This window comes from Sinocyclocheilus grahami, unplaced genomic scaffold, assembly GCF_001515645.1.
Source record: "Sinocyclocheilus grahami isolate Dianchi unplaced genomic scaffold, SAMN03320097.WGS_v1.1 scaffold389.1, whole genome shotgun sequence".
In the NCBI taxonomy this organism is placed as follows: domain Eukaryota; kingdom Metazoa; phylum Chordata; class Actinopteri; order Cypriniformes; family Cyprinidae; genus Sinocyclocheilus; species Sinocyclocheilus grahami.
The window spans coordinates 332,625-359,565 of record NW_015505568.1 but is presented as its reverse complement, the minus strand read 5'-3'; the positions used below and the strand labels follow the sequence as shown (position 1 = coordinate 359,565).

General features: G+C 34.4%; 1 protein-coding gene across 1 annotated transcript in view; it reads left to right on the top strand.

Annotated features, from left to right (window-relative positions):
- The first annotated feature begins 1,074 nt into the window (after window positions 1–1,074).
- The window catches only part of LOC107550157 (disks large-associated protein 4-like), a 123,068-nt gene continuing 97,201 nt past the window's right edge, over window positions 1,075–26,941 (top strand). The window contains exon 1 of the mRNA XM_016231384.1: window positions 1,075–1,139. The gene's annotated coding sequence lies outside the window, so the exon portion shown is untranslated. The remainder of the gene's footprint in view (window positions 1,140–26,941) is intronic.

Here is a 26,941-nt window from a genome sequence, read left to right as displayed (position 1 = left end):
TTGGTGGCGAGTGCGCTCCAGTGTGGCAGCAGAGCGCGGGATCATCAGCTCCAGAACAAAAATAAAACACTCACGAGCACTAGTAAAGCAAAAACACTTCGCGCTGCCACATTAAAGAGTGCCAAAACGATATTTATTGCTTGAATTTCCTATTAAAACGGACAGAATTTGAAATCTGAGACTTTGTTTCATATCAAACATAACAACGCACAAAGCCTGTTGCGATTTATTGGATGGGAGGCGCATTATATGTACGGTCAGTGCCGATCCTAGACTTCTGGGGGCCCTACGCAAAACTGTGTCAGTGGGGTGCAGTGGAGTGGGGTATGAGTGGTTATGAACGAATGAATGAAACGCATTTGTCCGTCTTTCACTCCGTCTCGAATCGCGCTCGCGGAAAGCGCTAGAGAAACAGAGTCTCTTCTGTGGCTCGGTACTGATTTTTTTAGTCTCGAGCAAAACTGAACGACATTCACGTTACATGATTTGACTGATTTTTACGTAGAAAGGGCGACAGCGCACTGTATTAAAAGAAATGAACATTCATGTTTTCATAAACGCTGTCCAAATTCAAAAACTAAACTAAGTGACTCCCGGGAAGCTTTGCCTGAACTCAATTTGAGTGTTTCTCAGACCTTGAAATGATTGTGAATGGAGAATCGCTATCAGACAAACATTTAGTCCGGAAGATTGTTCAGTCCTGTTTGGTTTAGGATGGTTTATCTTAGACTGAATCTGAAATAGCTTCACTGTTGCTCATAGTTACTAATTATTTGTGCTATAGATCATGTAAGTCTTTGAGGAGAGTGACTATTACTTGCATTTGTTCACAAAAAACACATTTGAGCTTTGGTTTGTGTGGGTGAAACACTTAACAATGCAAACACTGAACGTTTAGTCAGTCATTAGTCTCTTGATTGTGGTATTATATTCGGGCTAATTATCTGTGAAGATTAATTGCATCCTCTTGAGCTGCTTAAAAATGAATGTGAAGGAGTATGGAGGTTCTGATTTGAGCTGTCTGTCATCTGCTTTCAGAATGACACAAAGCGCTGGGAGGATTTCGCTGTATTTGTGGAGCGCTCCAGAACGTCCGTCCCATCTCACGTGATGCTGAGCATGTAAAGATCCGGACTGAGGTAAGAAGACTTTTATTAAAGTGGTTCTCAACTGGTTTTTGCTAAAGGGCTCAGATTTTACAGCTATAGTGCTGAATGAACATACATACTGTACACACTTAACATACATAAATGATTGTTAATTAAAATACATTATTTTTTAAATATTGGTTATTTATTATAGATTTATATTAGAATTTTTAATTATATATTTATTATAAAAACACTGAACTGTTGTGTTTGTAGTTTTTAAAATTATTGTTAAATTAAAAAAATTATTAATTCATTATTGTTTAAATTTTATGTATTTATAATCATTCTAAATATTTATTATAAAAACATTGTATATACTATTAAATTTCTTATTTGTAGCTTAAATAATTATAAATATTATGAATATTGTTTATTTATTATATTTATACACAATATAAATATATATTTATATATAATATTTTTACATATATATATATATATATTATAAAAATTATTGAATGTATTATTGAAATGTATTATTTGTAGTTTAAATATATTATTTATGATTAAATTAAATTTATTAATCAAAATGATTGTTAATTTAAATCAATTATTGTTTAAAATAGTAATATATTTACATGATCTTTGAAATGTATTATTTGTGGCTATCGAAGTGTAGTATTTAATTAAAATGTATAAATTAATTTTTTTTAAATTATATTGTTTATACATATACAATTTATTTATATTATATATTTATAATAATTTCATATGTATTATCATTATAAAAGCAATAATTAAACTTAAACTTCATGTGATATAGGCTGAGTCCTATTTTCTTACACTGTCTATTTATTAATATTAGCTACTTAATTTTTAATTACTATAACCAACAACTAAAGATATGAGAATGGTTTTCTCCTCCCTTAAAAACAGTTGATATTTTAATTTATTGTGCAGTCCTTAAAATGCATGATTTCATGCTTAGAGGAATTTTATTATTTGCATTTTGCCCCCCCCCCATGCTGTCTGTGACCCATCATTTTGGCTTTGCAACACACTAGTTGAGAACTGCTGTTTTCCAGCACGCTGCGGTGGAGACTGTGCTCGCCTTTGAACACCAGCATTGTGCCATTTGTTATTGTTCACCTTCACAGCGCAGTGGTCTTGATTGTGCTGATCTGCTGCATTCGTAATATACTTCAGAATGGGAAGATCAAGTTTGTGCTCTGGCAGTCTTGTTCAATCAGTAACGAAATGAGGTCTTTGTCTAGCACCCTGTCAGATGAGTCTTTCTGCTCAAATTTGGACTAGAAACAGCAAATCTGTGATGGTTTATGCATGCATGCATGACGAGTCCATGTGATTACGACGCTCCGAACTCAGACTTTGTTGTCGAAAAGATAAATGACTGCTGGTGGACTATAAACGAATTCATCTACAGAACGTCCCCTAACCGCAGCCACGTGCACGTAGGCAACATAGCCAACAAAAGCCAATTTGATTTAACCTCCAAAGAGCTCCGTGACATGCTAAATTTTTTCTAGGTGATTCTATAGCATTGGTGAGATTGAATGAGGGGCCCCTGGGGGCCGGTCTTGTATATGAAGAGTCAAACATGGAGATTTGTGTGCAGATTGATGGGCCGCCTGCCAATAGTTCATCAGCAGGCTGTACGCTCAGCCGCTCGCTCCGGCTCAGATTTATGATGTCATAATGCCGATGAGTGACCTCCAGTGAGGCAAAACCACCGCTGCAGTTTCATCACTTTGATGGGAGTCTTTAACATCTTTAACTTCGCCAATAACTTTTAGACAGGCGATCCATCCGAAACTACAACTTCACAGGATTTGTGTTGGATTGCACGCTGTGTGCTTGTACTGTGAGATGACTATAAGTAAGCTATTGTTAGGTTGACTACCTTCCTGAATTGAAGACATTTCGTCTGATTAGTCACAATAACGTCACTTCTGGAGGAGGAGTTTCTGTCACATATTTAAATCATTTGCGTATGATACTGGCATTTTTGATCAAATTGTGATCATGCTATTTGTTAATTAGCATGTTAGCACTTATGATGGAAAATCCATAACAGCTAACTTAACCTGGATTTTCCTTTAAAAAATATATGCATTTTCTGCTGATCTACATGAAATCCCATCATACCTGAACACACTTACAGCAGAACGCATTAACGTCAGCGGCATGCTGCAAAACAAAAGCTCAAAGCAAGAATGAGCTGCAGTAGATCACAGATTCATGCACTGAATTCTTTTAGAAATGTTGTGTCAGTGTTTGTGGTTGTATTCAATTGAAACGATTTGAATTTGTTCGGGCTGAACATCAAGTCTTTTATCTTTGAAGTTCTCGTGAAAAAACATGTCAAAATAGATTTTTATGTTTCTGAAGAAAATGTGAGTGTAGTTCATGTCACAATTAGTGTTTGTCAAAGTTTTGTCAAATTCTTGTTTTCTATGCAGTTGCTAGGGTGTTTTAGCATGTTCTGTGGTTGCTAGGTGTTCGATGTGGTTTGTAGTGTATTGTAATGCATTGTTGCAATGTTCTGTGTGTGTTTTTAGTGCATTGCTATGGTTCATTTAGTTTGTTGCTATGTGGTTCCTGGAGTGTCATAGTGTTTAAACACATTTTCTATGCAGTTGCTAAGATATTAATATTATACAGTTGCTAGGATGTTCTGATTGTTATTTTAACATGTTGCTATGCAGTTTCTAGGGTGTTATGACTGTTTAAGCACATTTGTATGAAGTTGCTAAGATGTTAATTTCTATACAGTTGCTAAGGTGTTCTGGTTTTTTTAGTGTGTTGCTATGCAATTCCTATGGTGTTGTTAGTCTTTATGCACATTTGTTACATGGTTGCTAAGATATTCATTTCTATAGAGTTGCTAGGGTGGTCTGGGGTGTTTTTTGTGCATTGCTGTGCAGTTTCTAGGGTACTATGACTGTTTAACCGCATTGTTAATGTGGTTGCTAAGATGTTTATTTCTATTCAGTTGCTAGGGTGTTCTGGGTGTTTTGTGTTGCTATGCAGTTTCTAGGGTACTATGACTGTTTAACCGCATCGTTTATGTGGTTGCTAAGATGTTCATTTCTATACAGTTGCTAGGGTGTTCTGGGTGTTTTTATGTTTTGCTATGCAGTTGCTAGGGTGTTCTGGGTGTTTTTAGTGTGTTGTTATGCAGTTTCTAGGGTACTATGACTGTTTAACCGCATTGTTAATGTGGGTGCTAAGATATTCATTTCTGTACAGCTGCTAGGGTGTTCTGGGTGTTTTTAGTGTGTTGCTATGCAGTTTCTAGGGTGTTATGACTGTTTAAGCGCATTGTTTATGTTGTTGCTAAAATGTTAATTTCTATACAGTTGGTAGGGTGTTCTGGGTGTTTTCTTAGTGTGTTGCTATGCAGTCTCTAGGGTATTATGACTGTTTAACCTAATTGTTTATGTGGTTGCTAAGATGTTCATTTCTATACAGTTGCTAAGGTGTTCTGGGTCTTTGTTTGTTTGTTTTTGTGTGTGTTGCTATGTGATTCCTAGGGTCTTAGGGGTGCTTATGCACATTTTTTATGTGGTTGCTAAGACGTTAATTTCTATGCAGTTGCTAGGGTGTTCTAGGTGTTTTTAGCATGTTGCTGTGCAGTTTCTAGGGTGTTCTGAGCCATATGTCTTGTATGATGGAGTCCTCACATCCCTGTGATCTTCTGGTCTCTTGTTATGGCTCAGATTCCTCCTTTAGTGGTCATCTGTGGGATTTCTTCAACTGTTTTCTGGTCCAGCAGGTGAAAATGCTGCATTTGATTACTTGGTAAAGTAACAGCACATTCTCCTCAACAACACGTATGATTTGAGGGATCATTCATGTCTGTAGAGCCAATGGTTCGGGACAGGTTATGTTTTAGCAAACATCACTTATCTCTGTATCCAGCCATGTGTCTGTGTTGGACAGAAACAGTGTGACTGGTATTATGGGATGTCATTGTAAATGTGGATGTCCTCTGTACTTCATCCGCAGGCAAAATGATTCAGCAGCTTCGCATAAGAAATGATGAAGCTGCTGAAATGATTCAGCAACTTCGCATAATGACAGTTGTACATTAATGACAGCAGATTAACACCGCATGCTTGCATTCAGCAGAATCACCACATAAACACACACATTAGCGTTTGACTGTGTTTGAATAGCTCTTGTTAGAGGACATGACTGAGGATCTTAGCGTTTTCAAAGAACATGCTCTTTAACATTTGTTTGGACATTGTCAATACTGGATCGATCGACCTCCCACACGGTGCACAGGATTGCAGATTAATTCCTGCAGTTTTTTTTTGTCTGAGATTATTACAAAGGAGTATTGCTTGCACATCTCTTTCACTCTCATTCTGTTTAGTGTGTACAGTATGTTTTAAAAAAAAAAAAGATATTCTGTATTATGGGATGTCATTGTAAATGTGGATGTCCTCTGTACTTCATCCGCAGGCAAAATGATTCAGCAACTTCGCATAATGACAGTTGTACATTAATGACAGCAGATTAACACCGCATGCTTGCATTCAGCAGAATCACCACATAAACACACACATTAGCGTTTGACTGTGTTTGAATAGCTCTTGTTAGAGGACATGACTGAGGATCTTAGCGTTTTCAAAGAACATGCTCTTTAACATTTGTTTGGACATTGTCAATACTGGATCGATCGACCTCCCACACGGTGCACAGGATTGCAGATTAATTCCTGCAGTTTTTTTTTTGTCTGAGATTATTACAAAGGAGTATTGCTTGCACATCTCTTTCACTCTCATTCTGTTTAGTGTGTACAGTATGTGTAAATGCAGATATAGACCGAGGTCTTAACATGTCACATAACATTAAAATTTCTTCTCTGAGTCACCCTCATTTTGCTCATGTTTATGTCAGAGGAAAAACAAACCGAAAGGGATGCTGGGAGGTGTGAACACTAGCATGAATTTGTCATTTATTTTTATAGTTTATGAAGAAATTATAAACCTTACTCAGCACCGCAATGCAAGCATGCTGAGGGTGGACAGTTGTTGCTATGCAGTTGCTAATTGTTCTGGGTGGTTGTCAGGGCGTAGTTTTTTTTTTGTCTGAGATTATTACAAAGGAGTATTGCTTGCACATCTCTTTCACTCTCATTCTGTTTAGTGTGTACAGTATGTTTAAAAAAAAAAAAGATATTCTGTAAATGCAGATATAGACCGAGGTCTTAACATGTCACATAACATTAAAATTTCTTCTCTGAGTCACCCTCATTTTGCTCATGTTTATGTCAGAGGAAAAACAAACCGAAAGGGATGCTGGGAGGTGTGAACACTAGCATGAATTTGTCATTTATTTTTATAGTTTATGAAGAAATTATAAACCTTACTCAGCACCGCAATGCAAGCATGCTGAGGGTGGACAGTTGTTGCTATGCAGTTGCTAATTGTTCTGGGTGGTTGTCAGGGCGTTGCTAGGTGGTTGGTTTTTAAATTTGAGATTTACATTTATGTCATTAATAATGACTTAAAAATTCCAGTTCACTTCCTGAATGTGATTTGAGGTAGCAAACAGAATGTAGAATTGCAATTTAATAAATGGAAATTTAAAGAAAATCATGTTACTATTATTTCACACACAACAAACTGGCATTCCAAACTTTGATTTTTGAAATGGATGGATAAAACGAACAAATTAATGAACGAATGATAGAAAGAACAAACAAATGAACGAACAATAGACAGAAAGAACGATAAAATGTTACGATAGATAGAACACGATAGATAGAACGATAGATAGAACGATAGATAGATAGATAGATAGATAGATAGATAGATAGATAGATAGATAGATAGATAGATAGATAGATAGAAAAAGCTTATTTTTACTTCCATTCAGTGGTTTACAAATGATAAATGAACTGATTTAAACTAACATTTAAAAAAGTCATACATTACTGTCAATAACCTAAATGTACATGTATGTGCTAAAATGGGAGTTTGTGTGTGAGTGAGTGTGTGTGTGTGTGTGTGTGTGTGTGTGAGGAAGAGATTGTGTGTTTATGCTCCTAAACCTCTGAACTTCACAATCCCGCTTTGGTTTGATTTCCCTGCTGTTTGTTGCAGTAATAGTGAATCCAAAACCTCCTCCATGAGAAACGTCCCGTATCAGAGTGCCACAGCACCTCTCACCAGCTCCAGAATCACTGATACCGACACACGGCGGCTTCAAGAGACGCGCTGACACTCAGATGCATGTGTGAGTTTCTGAAGCGCCTCGTGCATGAATATGGATGCGCATGTGCTGTGATTGGCTCAGCTGTAGTTGTGATTGAAATCCTCTGACAGACTCCTGCTTCATGTTATATGGATTCATATTTCAGACTAGAATTTAAGACATGACCGCCATTAGATATGAAGAGCGCTGTGGGTTTACCGCATTAATGTGGGCTGAACGTACAGTTTAAAGGGTCTGTGTCATTTTCATACAGTATGAATTAAACAGATACAAAGAACTGGAAGGGAAGTTCACAGATGTGAATAACAAGCTCTATTTTTATTTAGTTCCTCGACTTCCTAAACGACCAGTGCTTAACATCGGGGAATCGATATTAAACAAATCTTGGCGTTTGTGCTGGAATGGCATTGATAAGCTGGCGGTTTGTATAAAAGCTTGTCAAAGAAATCTGTCTGCTGCCAGGACTGCATTCATCTGTTATTCAAATATACTCTATACAGCATCATAATGGAGCTCAGTCAGACTCAGTGGCATATTTTGATGTGAAGGACAGTGATGGTACATTTAATATGCTGGTGTTTCTTAAAGGGACAGTTCACCCCAAAATGAAGATCCTGTCATCATTTACTCACCCTCATGTTCTTCCAAACCTGTATGAGTTTCTTTCTTCTGTTGAACATAAAAGAAGATATTTTGAAGAATATTAGTACTAATGTTCCATTAATATGGAAAAAAAACTACCATGGAAGTCAATGGGGACCAGAAACTGTTTGGTTGCACACATTTATCAAAATATCTTCTTATTCATATTCATATTCTCATATTCAGCAAAAGAAAGAAACTCATACAGGTTTGGGACAACTTGAGGGTGAATATTATTACAATTTAAAATAACGGTTTTCTATGTGAATATATTGTAAACTGTAATTTATTCCTGTGATCAAAGCTGAATTTTCAGCATTATTACTGCAGTCTTCGGTGTCACATGATCCTTCAGAAATCAGTATAATATGCTGATTTGCTGCTTAAGAAACATTTCTGATTATTATCAATGATGAAATCATATTTTTGTGGAGACCGTGATATAGCCTACTACCATTCAAAACTTTTGGGTAAGTACTTTTTTTAATTAATACATTAATATACTTTGTGACAGTAAAGTGGTTTAATATTTCTGTTTCAAATAAATGCTGTTGTTTGAACTTACTAGTCATCACAGAATCCTGAAAAAATGCATCACGGTTTCCACAAAAATATGAAGTAGCACAACTGTTTTCACCATTGAAAATAATCAGAAGATTATTAATAATTGAGACTAAATCAGCATATTAGAATGATTACCGACTTCAGCTTTAAATATTTTGTCTACTCTTGCTAAATCTGGAGCAATGACAGGATGGAAGTGCAAATGAGCCTTGTGATTGGAGGAGAGATGAGTCACATGGGCTGAATCCAAGTCAGGGCAGGTAATGAACATTATGTGATTGTTCCATTATTTTGAATCAGTTTGCTTTCAGACTGTATTAATATCATGTCACTCTTCAGATCAGTAAGACGTTTCTGTATGAATGTGCAAACGTCCTGAGCATAAATGGTTATTTGTTTAATATCGGGAATTTCCCCTGCATATTAAAAAGTTACGTGTCATATTCATTACAGTGACGTACATCAGATGAACATGATAAACATCAGACGGACGAGATCCTCAACATATGCATCTCAAATGACAAAGTGCTCCTTCTGAAATCTGAATTTATACGATAATTCGCCTTGTGCATTCACTGTTTATGTAATGATGTTGTTTTATTGTTTTTATTCGTACTGTAGGCTAACTGCATTTTTCAACAATGATTTAATTAACCTCATGCATTTTGAAGCAGTTAATGATTTAAAAGTTAGTTAAATTAATGATTAATTATTATATATATAAACATAACAGTTTACTCCTATGGAAACTGTATGCTATTAAAACGCCATAGTATTTGCGCTGCCTTGAAGAGTCTGAAATAGATGTTGCACCATCAGGACATAAAAAATACATGCATCATAATTTATTCAGAGAAATTACTCTGACTACATACCGTACATGAAGCTTTATTTCCAAGAGGATGCCTGGTAAGCTTTGACTTTCAATATAATATAGAGCAATATTAACAGAGGCTTGTATTGAACGCGATGAGCAATCCAGTCAGTGGTTTATAACCACAGTGAATTAGCATTTTCATTCAGTTCGTCTGCTGTTTTTGTTTTGTGCAGGTGTTTGATGTAGCATCATTTCCCAAATCTAAAGTCAGACCATTCAGTTTTTGCTTTAAATCTTGAAATCATACAATCTAATGCAAATCAAAAACAACTGCTCATGCTACATGTATGTGGCACTACTGTCTGTTCAAAATAAATAAAAAAACATTTCCTGTTGTACCGAACTCGTATTGAACCGTGACCCCAAAACCGAGGTATGTACCGAACCGTGACTTCTCTGTGCCGTTACACCCCTAATAACAACAGCAACAATAATAATAATATAATAAATAGCCTAGCAAATGTATTTTGTAGTTTTTGATAAATCAACATTTTCTATAAATTACAGAAAAATATTTTATTAAAAAAATTATGAAATTATTTACATTAAAAATCTATTAAAAATTGTTCAAACTAAAATTATATATATATATATATATATATATATATATATATATTAAAAAAAAGTTTTTTACTGGATATGCAGTATGCAATGGCTACCAAAGTGTTGTATTAATGCTGCAAGTTTACGTTGCATCCCTTAATAAGATGTTGTTCATTGCCTTCATTGTGTAGGATGCGTCTCGTTCTGTATTGTTACATGACTCAGTATTTCTCTTCTGCTCTCAGAAGTGAATGCCGTAGAACAGTTCTGTCCTCTGATATCCGCACGTTATATATCTGCTCTCCAGCTCTCGTCACAGTGATTTATTGTGCAGCTTTGTGCAGATGGAGGAGAATGAGCTCAATGATATGTAAGCAAGATCTGGGCAATATTCCTGCATGATGTAAACTCATTGACATCACTTTCCTGGAGCTGAGGGACACCTTCACTTCCTGTTACCTTGTCCTCACTTCGGATTGGATAAGAGCTTTATTGTTTTTTAATTGCATTTGTTTTTCATTTAATTGATTTTTCAAGCACCAATAATCCTTAAGCACACATCTGAATAATGAACTCATTGCTAGCAGATTTGACCATGTTTGCTGAACAGAAACTTGCTTTGCATGTAAATTCTTTTAATTGTTTTACTTTAGTTGCATATTACATGTTGAAGCATAAATTACGTTTCATACACCACCATTTTTTATAGCTTTATACAGTAATGTACGAAATAGGCTATGAAATATGAATAACATATACATATATATATATATATATATATATATATATAAATTAAAAATACACAATTTATTCATGCCAGAGTGCATTCTGGGAACTTAAACACCAACATGCAGTTATACTTAAAATATAAATATTTCTATATCATACTAATACTTATGTATTACTTGATTGCATTTGTCATAGTCAATCCACCCTGTCATCAAGGTTAGTATAAGAAAAAAATCTCAATTTATGGGAAATGTAAATTTATTAAAAAACTACAAACATTTCCTTTACTTTATTATTATTATTATTATTAAAATTTTGTCTATTTAATTTATTTTTCTTTTTGTTTTTTTTTGCTAGAAAATAACAAAAATCACACATCAGGATTTTAAACTGTACAGGTGACCGAGTCATATAATATATAATAATAGTTTTTATGAAAGCTAATCATGTATGTGTATATATATAATTATAAATTTGTTTTTTTTTTGATTGATTGACTATGACAAAATGCATTGAAGTAAATAAGTAAATGCTGTAGTTGTATGTTGCGTGTTCAAGCGTGTTGTGTGTTTGTTCGTCAGCTGTTGTTCCCTGTATCTGAACCCAGCTGTCTCTCTGAGACAAAGCGGTGGGAAACCTGGCGCCCTGCCCGGCCTCATGAATAATTCACGACATGCTAAAGATCTCTTTTAATCTTGATTTTCATTGTGGCTCTTCTCACTGCGTCATCAGCACATTTCGTGACCCGTGTGTGTGTGTGTGTGTAGGTGTGTGTTTGCATAAACACACGTCTCTGCTGTTACTGCTCTCGTGTGGACTGAATTCAGCAGTCCTCCAGTTACAACGGATTTCCTGAACCCTCTCAGCGAATTAATCTCAAGCTCTCATCCATCATTTTGTGGGCTACGGTCTTGCTGTCACCCTATTTAAACCTTTCATTTGCCCGCCGGTCACAGGCGTATTACAGTTTAATTCATTACTTATCATTTATAATGAGCAATTTCATTTGTTGCTCTGTTAGAGCATAATGAATCACGTAAACATGCAGACATGACCTCAGACGTCTCCCCTCGGGCACAGCATTAGTTAAAATGCCTACTAATGAGGATCTTTAATATTAATAGCATCCTAATAATTAATAGGACATTACTAAGCTAAGTGACAGTCGAATGAGCATAAAAATACATCACATATGTATATATGTATATATATATATATATTTACTAAGCAGCATTGATTCTATAACACTGATTCAAAGCATTTAAAATCTGGACCACAACTGTATATATCAGGACAAACAAGGGACTCAATGACACCTATCACAAAAAAAAAAAAATACAGCTGTGGATCATCCAGGTAACAAAACAGTATTAAGAATCAAGCGTGTGTAAACTTTTGAACAGGGTCATTTTTATAAATTCTTGTGGACTGTATGTAAACATCTTTTATGTGAAATATCTTATTCAGGTCAGTACTAAATAAAAAAATAACATGCGTTTTGTATGATCCCTCTTATTTTTGTAAAATAATTACCATTTTGCAGATACTGCAAAGTGTATGTTCAATTTTGACCACAACTATATACAGTTTATATATATATATACAGTATATATAACAGCATTGCTGTTTACTGAGCAGCACTGATTCTATAGCGCTGATTCAGAGAGAAGGGATCCATACATCTGCAACGCCTGAGGAGATCGTCACACCTGCACTTCTGTATTATCCTCTAATACGGGATCTTCACGTTCCTTCCTTTCCGTCTGTGTTTACAGCATTGTAAATTACTTTTTTATTATTTAAAGGACTAGTTCACCAAAAAATGCTGTTTTGCTGAAATTCACTCACCCTCAGGCCATTCAAGATGTAGACGAGTTTTTTTCTTCAGCAGATTTGGAGAAATGTAGCATTGCATCACTTGCTCACCAATGGATCCTCTGCAGTGAATGGGTGCCGTCAGAATGAGAGTCCAAACTGCTTATAAGAAAGGAGCGTTTCACTTCACAAGACATTAACTGATGGACTGGAGTGGTGTGGATTGCTTGTGGATTATTATGATGTTTTTATCAGCTGTTTGGACTCTCATTCTGACGGCACCCATTCACTGCAGAGGATCCATTGGGGAGCAAGTGATTTTAAGTGTTCATAAAAAACTAAATTAGTCAGAGAAAAATATGAAGTATTTATGCTGTGGTCCCTTTAAGAGTCAGTGTTCCTTTATTCGTGCTAATGCAAAGTGATAGGTTTACGTGGTCAGTGTGATATATTAATATTTTTTATGAATGTAGCACACATTATTTATGTCACTCATGTGGAATGTCATCAGACTTTGGCCTCCGGCTCTTTTTCTCTCTGTGCAGAACTGGTGCTCGGCTTTTTAATTACCCAGAATGCATTGTACTGCATCAGGCCGCCGGGTGAAGGAGGCCGTTTCAAAAGATTTGTTTTCCTTCTCTGGCATAAATATGAATGCGGTTTTCTCCACTGACCTGTGAAGAGATTTGCCTGAGATTGTGTGTGCAGACTGATCTGCTATGCTGCAGTTACTGCACCGCATGAAGAGCTATCATGCAGGATATTAATCTCACACCATTTGCATTATTAATTGAACTTCATCCCTCTCAGATCACTTTCATCTGTAGTTTTTAAACGATTCCTGTTAATCAGCCTGATTCTGGAGGGTTTTTCCTGCGAGGCAGCAGATGTGTTGTAATCGAAACTCTAAATCGTTCCCTCATGAGTTCCTGATGTGCTGTAAAGGCCTTGGGCTGTTGTTTCATGTCTCATTATTTTCGGAGAGTATATTAAGTGTCTAAAGAGCAGATTTTCTGCTTTCTAGACTATTAACAGTTTTGAGTGTTGTAGCAGCACAGGTTCATCCAAAAATAAGAGATCTGTCTTTTTTAATTGTTTGTTTACTTCTAACGTGGAGGATTTTCAGTGATTTACAACCTCGTTTTGGTCTGTTCCTCATGTGAATTTAGGGCCCTGTGTAATAACTTTTGATTTATTTATTTATATTTGTTTTCCACCAATTCTGTTTTATTTGTTTCCCCAAATATATATATAAATATATATTTCAGTTGACATTTTTCTAGATTTTGTTTTTGGGTTTTGTTATTTTTTTGTTATTTATTATTATTTTATTTCACTTTCTTGGAATCCATTTTATGGATGGTTAAAATAAATTTTTGTCATAAAAAGGCATATCTAATTAATTGAAATAAGAAACTTATACAATTTATTGAAAGCTAAAAAAAAAAAAACTATTATAACAGATATTTAATTTTTAGGGCCCTATGAAATTCATATATTTTTTTCAATATTTCAATTTCAATTATTTTCTCTGTTTTATTTTCCCCAAATACTGCATTTTTTTTCTGGTTTAATTTTAATCTCCATTTTCATGGTTCTGGTTTCATTTACCAGTTTTATGGTTTAATTTAATCATTTTTAATAATCAAAAAGTGTGTCTTATCAATTTAATTAATGCAATTTAATAATTTATTACGTTTTTATTTATAATAAATGAATGATTTTATAAAAAAATGTAATATTATTTAAAAAACCTGGTAATCAAAGGAAGGCATAAAATATTAATAATTTAATTAATCTTTTAAAATGTAATAAACAAAACAAATTCCTTTTTTGGCAAACATAACAGATGGTTATTGCTAAAATTAAAACATGGAAGAAATATTGTGATATTTCATAAAAAATAAGTTTTAATAATTTTACTATCATTGCTATTACTTTCAAAAGTACATTCCACTCTGCACGTGTGTAATAGTAGCATATTTCTTTCAGAGTTTCTTCAAGTTAAACCAGACTTTTATTTTGACGGGATGTAGCGAAGAGCTTCGAGTTTTTGTGTGCCTCTAACCATAGTCTTCATTTGGGTGAACTGTCCCTTTAAGACTTGTAAATGCATAGGATGATGAGGGTCCAGATCTGATCCAGGATGCACGCTGGTAGATGAGGGTCCAGATCTGTCTGTGTTCAGTGCCAGCGCTGAGTGAGGTGTCCGGGACGTGCCAGACATGGTCTGTCCGGCCGATGCATGTCTGGAGCTGGATCGTGTCGTTTCTGATCTGCTATCACACACTCTTGGCGTGTTTCTTTGCTTTGTTTGGCCGTAGTTCTGAAGCCCATTACAGGCGAAATACATAATCAAACACATTGAGCTTCTGATGCACATGATATAGAAACGTGCTGCGGTAGCTTTGTTTGATTAGTGCTGTTAGATGGTGAGATTGTCTTCAGTGTATTTAAAAAAAAAATTTTTATTAGAATTTTCAATCCAGGATGCACGCTGGTAGATGAGGGTCCAGATCTGTCTGTGTTCAGTGCCAGCGCTGAGTGAGGTGTCCGGGACGTGCCAGACATCAACCCGAGGGTCTGTCCGGCCGATGCATGTCTGGAGCTGGATCGTGTCGTTTCTGATCTGCTATCACACACTCCTGGCGTGTTTCTTTGCTTTGTTTGGCCGTAGTTCTGAAGCCCATTACAGGCGAAATACATAATCAAACACATTGAGCTCCTGATGCACATGATATAGAAACGTGCTGCGGTAGCTTTGTTTGATTAGTGCTGTTAGATGGTGAGATTGTCTTCAGTGTATTTAAAAATATTTTTTTCATTAAAATTTTCACTGTCCTGAGTACTATATTTTAAATGGAATATGCATAGTTTTGTACAATTTTTATGTTAGATGGTCATTAGTGTAATGGAGTAATATTTTGCTGTAATACATCAACAATATTATGGTAATTCATCATGTCAGTCTTATGCACACCCCTTCAAGTAAAGTGTTACCGAATTTTCACTGTCCTGAGTACTATATTTTAAATGGAATATGCATAGTTTTGTAAAATTTTTTATGTTAGATGGTCATTAGTCCAATATTAGTCCATCAACAATATTATGGTAAAAAAAAATAAAAAATACACTAAATTAAAAGCAGTCCTTATATATATGTTGGGGAAAGTTACTTTTAAAAGTAATGCATTACAATATTACGTTACTTCCTAAAAAGTAACTAATTGTGTTAGTTACTTTTTGTGGAAAGTAATGCATTACATTTGCGTTACTTTTTAAATCTGGGCTGAGCTTACTTGTTTGTTTTTAATATAAACTTTTTTATTTTTTGGTAAACTTAAAAGCCCTTTCACACCAAAAGTGAAATGAATCAGACTGAAGGAAAAATTAAATCACGTCTATACAGTAGAACGCAGGAGACGAAAGTCCAGCACTCACAAATGTTATGTTTATCTCAAGTGATTTTTGCTTATTAGTATGCTTGCATTGGATCATGGAAGGTCAGCAGCAAAAACACTGGTAAATAATTTGGGATTAAATACATAAAGGATATTTGTGTTATTTAGCATTTAATTATCACAGGTTTGCATCATATTCTAGTTTTGCATTTCACTGTTTTTATTCATTTTGAGGAATTCTGAATCTGTTTCTGTGCGAGTGAGATGAGTAAATGCATGTTGACCTTTAGTCTAGAACTACAGTAACATCATGTTTATCTTATTTCGAGTCTTCAGAGTACTTTAAAATCATATAATCTCATATTTTCCCACATTCATGAGTACTATGTTTTACATAGCACATGGAGTAACATGTATATTTTTGTATGTTTTACTGTTGTAATCACAGAGAAACACAAGTCTCTTGTGAATCTCACATTGGTCTCTGGCTGATGAAACCTGATGTAACGTGATGTGAAACGTGTGGCACACCTGCTTCGGCCTGTGGCTTGACCACTGAAGCAGACCTGCACTGAAAACCAAATAAAAAAGAAAGACGTGAGCCTGAAAAACACCAGGAACTGATACTGATTCATACACACGGCTCGTACTCATGGGACTCATTAACATCATGATTAAAAACTTTTTATATTCAAGCCACATTTTACTCCAGAATCAAATGACACAATTTAATTTATTGATAAGATTTTAAGATTATTATAAGATTATAAGATTAAGTGTTTAGTACTGTTAAGATGTTTTGCATTGTGACATTATTTTCATCACAATTAAGAACATAACTTTAACATAATGTATCATGACATGGCCCTTTATTTATTTATTTATTTATTTGTCATCTCCATTATTTGCGGATGCTAATTAGATCATTATTTTAATAGAGTAATATTTTACTTTATCATATAGTATGGTCATTAAATTAATTTTATTTAAATATATAATATAATTATATTATATATATGTATTTATGTATATTTTGCTTAATTGCTGTGAAAATAATGTCACAATAAAAAAACAAGGTCCTAAAATAGGCTTCAAAAAGCTAAATATTTGTTTATTTGTTTACACTATTAAGATGTTTTGCATTGTGATTTCTTTATTTATCTCATGCTCATTAGATGGTGATATTTTATTGTATTACATCAACAATATTATGGTAGTTAAATCATTTTGTTTAAATCAGACTAAATTAAAGACAGTACAACAACAAAAAAACTACCTGGATGCATGAATACATAAAAAGTTAGATAATATATCATTGCTTTTAGTAACTTTTTTTTGAAAATGTACTTAATTGCCATGAAAAATAATGTCACAGTGTAAAATAATAAGGTCCTAAAATATGCTTCATATTTTAAGAAATATGCATTTATTTATCATTTCCATTATTTCCAATGCTGATGCTCATTTGACACACTGCTTCATTAATTCTGTGAGATAGGCTTGTGTAATGATTCTGGATGAGTACTCAGATGAAGCACGTCCTCGTGTGAATCTAGAGCATCGTGAGATCTCTAACCTGTGACGTATGACGCACAAAACAGCTCTGTGACACAAACAGTCGTGTTGTTTTCTCCAGAATACATCCTCAGAGCAATTTCCCGCGCTTTATGCACGTCTGGCGTGTGTGATTTGCTCTGTTATTGCTTCTCCCTCCTGTTTTTCCTGTGAGGTTGAAGATGAAGAGAAAATAGCTTTGAGCAGCAGCTGAAATTCACCAGACAGGCCGCTTTGTTTGCTCTCGCTGAAAATGAGCAAACGAACAGTTTTAAGCGCTTTTTTGAGGTTAACAAGATCCTCAGACCCAGCGAGGGTGAGTGACAGCAGGACTGATTGCTTTTTAGAGTTTCACTGTCGACCCAAACCAGATCTGCGCGGTCAGTGTGATGTGAAGCTGGTGATGTGGTAGTTTTATGGCTTACAAAACTCTTTACAATGGTATCATTTTCTCTTAAAAGTGTGAAGTGTGTTTCAATGTTAAAATATGCTACTTTAATATGCAGCGGCAACTAGACATTAGTAGGTTGATTCACACTAAATGTTTTAACACTGTCTGCTGTGCTGTTATTGCTCTGTTTGTTTATAAATAAAATTCAAAACTGTATAGATTATGTGACTACATTTTAATGCTAAATTTGCGATTGGGTATGCAGAAACTGAAATCACTTCTTGTAGGGAAATAGGGTGGATTTTTTTTCATGTTCACAAATAAATGCAAAACAAATACGAAAAATTTATTTTATAAAATGTTAATATAATATTAATTTATTATTATTATTATTATTATTATATTTTTTATTTATGGTGAAATATGTGTGACTCATTTTTTATATTTGCCAATATTTAATTTCTTAGTGAATTTATTTTTATGAATTTTCTTCCATTTATTTTTTGGGGGTTGGAGTTTTGCTGAGGTCTGGTTTTGTTTATCATGAAAAAGTAAACAAAATAAATTTATTAATATTACTATCAATATTATTATTATATTATATAGCCCCAATAAATGTTTTTGGTGGCTGACTAAATACTTTTTTGCCCCACTGTATATATGTGTGTGTGTGAATTTTATAAATGGATTGTTGTAGTTAATAAAATAAATACAATTAATAAAATAAATACAAATGATTATACATTTTATAAAAAATAAATATAAAAATTAATACAAATAATAAATAATACAGAAATAAAAATGTAGACATTTAAAAAATAGAAAAATGAAAACAACAACAAAATTGTAACTAAAATGAAAGTAAAAACAGAATATATAAACCTAATTAATAATCTAATTCAAGATATTAACAAAAATAAATTCTATATCAATGATACTAATTCCATTTATTTGTGAATTAAAAAAAAAAGTCACTAATCATGTACTTCATGTTTGCATTTCCCCTGCATCAGATCGCAGAGGAAAGTCATAACTGTGATATTTTCTAATCTGCAGAGTGTTTCTGACTCTCCTGCATCTCTGTGCATTGAAATATTTCATTACTGCGTTGTTTCCAATTTGCATAATTCCATATGTAGATTGTCATGCATAATTAATATGTGTCAGATTTCTGCCTGTGAGACTGAAGGACCCTCTGTTTAGTCAAACCAGAAGAACCCAGGAGTATTAGACAAGCTTTAGGAAAAGTGAATGAAAATGAAAGCATGAAGAGCTTCATATATAAAGGTTTGAGGATAGAGATCTTTATTTAGCCACAGTCTTCTACATTATGTGCTTACCGGTATATACTTTATTCTGATAAACCAATCTCTGTATACAAACCAGGCAGGTCTATAATACTTGGAGAAAGTATCTGTTAGCATTCACATTCATCTCAATGACTAACAAAGTTTTCTTTTATGAAAAGTCTGTCATTGTTTTATGGCTCAAGGTCACGTGCTATAAAAATCAGTAAATTAGTATTTAATAAAAAAATAGGGCTGCTTGTTTAATTAAAATAATAAAGAAATTACGATGTGGCTTAGTGCAATTATCAAGTAGCAAAGGCTGTGATTTAATTAAATAAATGTAATCAAAATAACAGTTTGATGGTTTAACATTTGAAAATTAAAAAAATTAAGACAGCAATAAATTAATTAGTATTCATTTTACATAAATACATTTCTTTATTTTATTTAACAGTGAAATAATACAATATTAAAATTTCTTATTTTGTTTTTATTTTGTAATTTTAGTCATTTTTATTTTCAAATTTAATAATAATAACAATTATTATTATTATTATTATATAGCCATATTGATATATAATCGCAAAATGTTGGCCAAATTGTGCAGCCCAAACAAGCACAGAAACCCGGATTTTGTTTTAAAATGGCATTTTAAATAGCAATCGCAAATGTGCAATTTTAATCAGGAAATCACAATTAGATTTTTTCTTCTCCAAATCATGCAACCATAATACAAGCAATAATTGTCTGACATGTTGTTGATCTTGTACATGTTTTTTGTCTCTGTTGTTGGGCAAATATAACTCATTTTTTTCAAATATAAAAGTCAATAAAATAAGTTATAGCTGTTATATTTTTAGCAGTGATACTCTAAAGGGAATAAATTAAGAGATGCAATTTCTCTGAGAAGATTTCTGCATGCTGTGAGACTGTCAGCATGCTTTCTAGAAGCTGCGTCTCTAAATCCATCTGATTTAAAGCATTTAAAGATATTAAGGCACTGCGTCTTTGGCCAAAATTAGAATAGAAATGCAATTTCTATCCAAATATGCTTTTATTTTCAAGATGATTACTTGATGCAATTCTCCGAATTCAGCATGAGAGACATGCAAGTTCACAGACAATACCAAAATGTATAACAGTTCACAGTGCAGACGAACAGTTTGATGAATTAGAAATCATATATGGAGCGCAGGTGTAGAATATTTGCCTAAATAGATTATGGTGTAACACTATAGATCATATTGCAACTCTCGTGATCTGCTTTGAGACTGATTTATGAAACAAGGTTGATTTTTGTTGGATTTAAGATCCAGTTCTCCTGCATGTATTTATAAAACTTAGTATTTCTGTCATAGAGCCCAGATATGATTTCCTAACTGGGTCGAGGATGGAACGATCGCTCTCTCTCTCTCTCTCTCTCTCTCTCTCGCTCTCGCTCTGCATCTCTCTCTCTCTCTCTACGAGACAGAAATCAATGCTAGCTCTCCGGTGAGGAGGGAGTTCTCAGTGCCGGTGGGTTGATTCGGATTCTGCAAAGCTTTTCGAGCAGAATTAATGCTACAAGACCTCACAGTGATAGATCAGCGCTGGTCTTTGCTCGGTGTCTTCAGTTCATCTCAACAGATGAAGCTCAGATATGAAGGGAACAGCTCCAGTCCACTACACAAACATAAAGCAATGAGGCATCAGAGGCGTTTGCAGCACGAAAGCGCTAAGGATGTTTCTGCTGGCCCAGACAAGCCACAAAAAAATAAAAAAATATATTTATTTAATAAAAAGATTTTAAATAATACTTCATTTCATGTTTAAGTCAATGAGTTCCTTTATGATTTTTTTTTTTGTGAGATTTACTAGCAATTTCTCAGTGAAAATTGTTTGTTTATTGAAAATTGAAAACCAGTTTATTCCAACTTATTCTGGCCAAGAAGCGCCCACTTTGACAGGTTTGATTGACGTGAAGTGGCCAACCAGAGTTCAGTTTGTTTTTATGTACTGTCTAGGTCAGTGGTTCCCAACACTGGTCCTGGAGACACTCCAACACTGCACATTTTGCATTTCTCCCATCTCTGACACACCAATTTCAGGTCTTGGAGTCTCTACTAATTCGAAATGCAAAACGTGCAGTGTTGGGGTGCCTCCAGGACAAGGCTTGGGAACCACTGGTCTAGGTGCAGATAAATCACAAGTAGAAACAATCTTTACTCAGAAATTGCAAGTAAATTTCATAATTAAGTACAAAGAACACTCTGAATTAAATGTGAAATTTTGACGTAGAAAGACTGAATGTTTTGTAAAACATACTCCAAACAACTTTGGGGAGGAAAAAAAATAATAATCTGAGGCTGGGATTTGAATTGAATAATAGTGTAACATCAAAATGTGGCTCATGCAATCTCATTTTAGAAGCATAACTATGCTTTTTATAATATTAAATAACATATTATGTACTCTGCGATTGAATGCTTCCCGTCTTTTCTTATTTGCTCTTTTCCAGTCATCATTGAACACACTCCGTCGCACTACTTTGCTGTAATGCGCTCTTGTTGCTGGAAATTGTTCTCATTTCACAGTGAGATTAGATTTGTGCCGCAACAAACAGGGTCCGTTGCATTATATATTTATATAATATATTCTCATCTAAAAGCAGACAAATTAGGATCACGGAGGGGAAGCTGGTTATTATTGTGCTTTTATTTGTATTTTCTCTGCTGTCACACTATTTGTCCACTGAAAATGTGTATAAGCTGGGTGATACAGATAAAAAGAATAATACATCTAGACGTTAGTCAGCCATTTTTGTCAGACTGAAATATTTATATTTCAAGTTAAAATATAGTTAATCTAGTTATTCATGATTTTTCACTAAATGAAAAAAATGTATCTTTAGATAAAAAAAAGCAATGGAGGTTTTCATGAGCATTTTTGAATGGTGACATGAGTGAATCACTGAATCAGAGTGTTGAATCACTTTGAAATGGACCATTTCTGATTCACAGAAATGATTCAATCTTTAATAACATGTTTACTATTAAGTTCAAATGAGAGATGATGCTGCTACAGCATCTCCGATTTGGTTTTGTGTAAAATGAAACCGATATTTAAACGAATGAATCATTTATTTGTTTGTTCAATGAGGACCTTTTATTCATAAATGTCTGTTGAGTGAATCAGTGACTCATTTACTCAGTCAGTTCATTCAAAACAACTGATTTGTTTAGGTACAAAACACGTGACTGTGTAAGTGAATCATTGAATTATTTACTCACCTGATTCATTCAGGGACGAAAGAAGTGAGTCATTGAATCTTTCAGGAACAAAACATGTGAAATCTCCAAATGGACACTTTGTTATTCACAAAAACTATTTGATCTTTTAAAGAAATGTTCGATATTAAGTTAACATGAGAGACGATGCTACTACAACAGATTTGATTTTGTGAAAATGAAACCGATATTTGAACGAATGAATCATTTCAGCAGCGCTTAATGTCTGTTCAAAAAAGGCCTTTTATTCATAAATGTCTGTGTGCATCTCTGACATAAACGTGTCTTGCACTTACTGAAGGTTAAACACATGGTCCCAAGAGTTTCATGAGGAAAATTCTTGACCTCCGTCAGCAAACCAGCCTGCATGATAGAGATTCTGCTGAAACTTTACTCTTTATGACGGGGACAGATGGTGCAGGTTTGTTCTGATGCTCACCATCCGTGTGCTGAATGGATAATACTTGATCAACCTCCAAATACAAGCAAACAACAGTCAAAGTAGTCCAAAACTTTTCTGACGAAATAGTGTGAACTGGCAAATACAGCTTCAGAAATATGTGACCTGCATGCATGCTGCCCTATACTGTGCCCTATATAACTCTATGCTGTGATACTAGGGACTGAGGTGTAACTGAGCAGGCATAATTTAGCCTGGCTTTGATGCGGCATTGCATCTTTACACTGAATTTTGAGCAGGCACAGAGCAGTCTTGTAAAGATACCTTTTGATTCATAGGCATTCTTTTATTTTCATGTTTCTTAATTCAAATATATTTTTTAGCGTTCATATGTGAAAACAATTTCATGAGCTATTAATGTCATGTGATTAAACACCGTGGAGCCTCAGGATTTCACTGAAATCCATTTCATGCTTTTAAGAACCCTACAAAAATCGGTCCCTGGCAAAACATCTATACTGTCATTATAATTAAATACTTGTGATTTACATGTTGATGCACAAAAAAAGAAGGAAAAAATGGTAAATAAATAAATAAATATATAAACAAGAATGGAAAATAAATAAAAAGTAAAAAATCTATGAAAATCAACAAAATAAAAGTTCAAGTGAAAAGATCTGTTTACTTTATGAGAAATATAATGAACTACTCTTCCCATAAAGCATTGCAAAATTAAATCCGTCTCTTTAATTCAAACCAGTGTCTTCCAGATGTATTTTGTTTGTATACTGTTGTATACTATTGGTCTGGAAATAACAAAAGCTTTCTAAGCTCAATATTCACTGCTGCATCATGGAAAATAAATAAATAATGCATGGTGAGTGACTAAAGTGTTCTAATTGTGTAGCCTTTGAAGATGCAGTTGATTATTCACAGTCCTAGTTGGAAGCCACCTTGAGTCTGGATGTGGACATCAATGACATGTCACGTAAATATGTGTCAAACACCACAGGTCAGTGAGACATGCAGCTTCAGTGCAGGGTTAGATTAGCCAATCCAGTCTGAAAGTGTGGAAGCGGAGGGCATCTGGTCTGATGCCAAACAGGATAATCGTTTGATGCCTGCTGGGAGATTGTGTGTGTCAGTACGGATGTGATCAGTCAGAGGTGGTCCAGAGATGAGAGGACAGATGTAGCATGATCCTCATCTATGCTGCTCCTCATGGGACTGATAGGAACAGCTGTGTCAGCGCCCCCCATTGACTGGGTTCAAAAAGTGATCCAGCACTCCTACAGAGCACAGATGTCCTGTGCAGGTGTGTTTAAAGGGCCCATATACGACTACACCTGCCCATACTGTTATTAATCAAAGTTTCCTGCACCAAAAAACAAATTACATGATCATTTTCTTGACAATATGTATACATAATGTCAGTAAAAAGTGAGGACTTTTTATTCACTCTTTTTGCATGTTACATCATTTTGCCAGAAGCCATAAGTGACTGTCATTTTGAGCGTGACCCATTTACCCAGCCGATTTGTTCAAAACAACTGATTCATTTAAGAACGAAACACGGGACTGTATGAGTGCATCATTGAATCATTTACTCAACCAATTCATTCATTCATTTGTTCTTTCAAATCACATGATTAAGATCAAATAAGATAAAATACACCTCTAAAATAACCATATTACATTTAATTTCATATTAAACATCGCAACAGACTTGCAACACTCAGTTTTGCAAGAACTTTTAAATATGACTAATCATAATAATTAAATTGATAATTTAATCTATAAATTCACTTTTGATGTATTATATAGGTTACATTGTACTTTACAGAAGTATATTATGTTGTCATAACTCAAACTTCTTTAATATGTGCTACAACTGTTAGTCTGACATTGTTTTTCAGCTGAATTGAACTTAAACGAACATCCTGTCGTTCTCAGGGAACTGGGAGCGGTGAACACTGCAAAGGGATTCTGTCGATTTGGAATGTAGCTTGTTGAGTTTGTGAATCATTCACGCAAATGATTCGTTCAAAATAACTGATTCATTCAGCAAAGATGATTTATGAGTCATTGATCCATTTGCTCAATCCATTGGTTCAAAACGTTGATTCGTTCAGTAATGTCATGTGTATGAGTTGCTCGGATATGCTGATCCTGGCTTGACTTTGGATATATTTTCATTGGCGGAGCAAAAATAGACAAGGTAACTGGCAATGGTGGGGGGAACAATTTTTTAACGTGGTTTCATTCTTACATGTACTATAATAAAATATATTATTCGGCCCGAGATTCTTCACATCAGTGAACAGTCTAATGGTAGAATTTTTGTTTGGCGTATCAAAGGCCTGACGCCCAAATCCACTATAATTTAAAAAATAATACCATTTTGTATCACGGAATGTAGTTTTAAGAGTTTTTTAGGCGAGAATGTACTTGATTAGTCTTCAAATATGCGATTTGTTAATAAAAATAATGTCTATTTGAAAATTTGCTTCAACGTTTTCGGAGATGTGAGCTCCAGGGCGTCAGCAGCATTCAGAGCTTATGAACCTGCCGAGAGCAGCCTCACCTCGGCCAGATCTTCTGGAATTTGCCGCTGGCTCTGATGTCTCTACTGTGGTTAAACATGAGATATACTTTGTTTTGTATAATTCTAACGGGCAGTCTTTGGTCTCATTAATCTATTATTTGTTCCAGAGCAAATAGTTTTTGCTTTATGTAACTTCAATGCAGTATATTATAGCTTTATTTTTATTACTGCTTTTATTGTCCTCATTTGTAAGTCACTTTGGATAAAAGCGTCTGCTAAATGACTAAATAAAAAATAAATAATATAGCGCTGCCTTTACTATTAGTTGCCTAGCAACTTTTATGATGGCTGTTGTTGTTTATTAAATATTATTATTCAATAAATAATAGTTTATATAAATAATAGTAATATTTAGTTTTGGGAAACTGTGTGTGTGTGTGTTTGCGTGTTTGTGATGGTGATTTTAGTGACATTGTTCCGCCATTAGATAGCGACAAGAAACTGTTTTTCTGAGTGAGTCAGCAGTAAAGACTTTTATATTGAAAGAGACTGTAACAGGGTTGTAAACAGCTATGTATTTTTTACTTTCAGCAACAGCTTGTATGATGTGATCCAGCACTCCTACAGAGCACAGATGTCCTGTGCAGGTGTGTTTAAAGGGCCCATATACGACTACACCTGCCCATACTGTTATTAATCAAAGTTTCCTGCACCAAAAAACAAATTACATGATCATTTTCTTGACAATATGTATACATAATGTCAGTAAAAAGTGAGGACTTTTTATTCACTCTTTTTGCATGTTACATCATTTTGCCAGAAGCCATAAGTGACTGTCATTTTGAGCGTGACCCATTTACCCAGCCGATTTGTTCAAAACAACTGATTCATTTAAGAACGAAACACGGGACTGTATGAGTGCATCATTGAATCATTTACTCAACCAATTCATTCATTCATTTGTTCTTTCAAATCACATGATTAAGATCAAATAAGATAAAATACACCTCTAAAATAACCATATTACATTTAATTTCATATTAAACATCGCAACAGACTTGCAACACTCAGTTTTGCAAGAACTTTTAAATATGACTAATCATAATAATTAAATTGATAATTTAATCTATAAATTCACTTTTGATGTATTATATAGGTTACATTGTACTTTACAGAAGTATATTATGTTGTCATAACTCAAACTTCTTTAATATGTGCTACAACTGTTAGTCTGACATTGTTTTTCAGCTGAATTGAACTTAAACGAACATCCTGTCGTTCTCAGGGAACTGGGAGCGGTGAACACTGCAAAGGGATTCTGTCGATTTGGAATGTAGCTTGTTGAGTTTGTGAATCATTCACGCAAATGATTCGTTCAAAATAACTGATTCATTCAGCAAAGATGATTTATGAGTCATTGATCCATTTGCTCAATCCATTGGTTCAAAACGTTGATTCGTTCAGTAATGTCATGTGTATGAGTTGCTCGGATATGCTGATCCTGGCTTGACTTTGGATATATTTTCATTGGCGGAGCAAAAATAGACAAGGTAACTGGCAATGGTGGGGGGAACAATTTTTTAAC